This window comes from Brachyistius frenatus, unplaced genomic scaffold, assembly GCF_029030835.1.
Source record: "Brachyistius frenatus isolate BFR_SWC_R1_liver_20210118 unplaced genomic scaffold, ASM2903083v1 Contig_283, whole genome shotgun sequence".
NCBI classification, from domain to species: Eukaryota; Metazoa; Chordata; class Actinopteri; family Embiotocidae; genus Brachyistius; species Brachyistius frenatus.
In genome coordinates, this window is record NW_027210882.1 from 360495 (window position 1) to 361187 (window position 693).

A 693-nucleotide genomic window follows, 5' to 3' on the forward strand; every position below is an offset into this window, starting at 1 on the left:
CGCTAGTGCGCCGGATTTGTGGAGCGGCGCAGCGCGGCGGATGAGGAAAGGGGCGGGCTGACGTTCAAATACCAGCGAAACCATGAGAGAGCCACGCCAGGAGCTCCCACACCGTTTCATGCTTCACTTTTTATGTCTCACTGTAACAGGGGCTTTCAACACAAATGACACAGCCATACGTCCATAGTACAGGCGCTGGAGCGTCATATCAAATATGTTTTTGGAGACTCATGTAGGCATCACAATCAACTTGAATAATGTTGAAGGGACAGTTGCCTCTTTCCTATTTAATAGATGAGGGTGGAAAGTTGTTTTTTTTGTAATTTACTCTTAATGACAGTAAGTTTCACTAAAGTGCTCATCACCAGACTTTACCAGCTGAGTATCTGCTGATTTTCAGCTATGGGGAAATACATAATTATGAAATTGTGTCACAGTGACTCAGCTGCTAAAGTCTCCTTAAAGTCCAATAACAAACAATTCAAAGTGATAATTAAAGCTAAACCTGATATTGACTTTGACCTTTTCTGGATTTTTTAAATTTTTTTACATGCCTTAAGGGTATAATATGGAAGTTTTTTTGTGTTAAAAAAAAATATATATATATTATAATTTATTTTTCTTTAAAATTTAAATGTAAAAAAAATAGCAGTTTTGACCTCATGTTAAAGCCACCAGTAGACATATCTACTC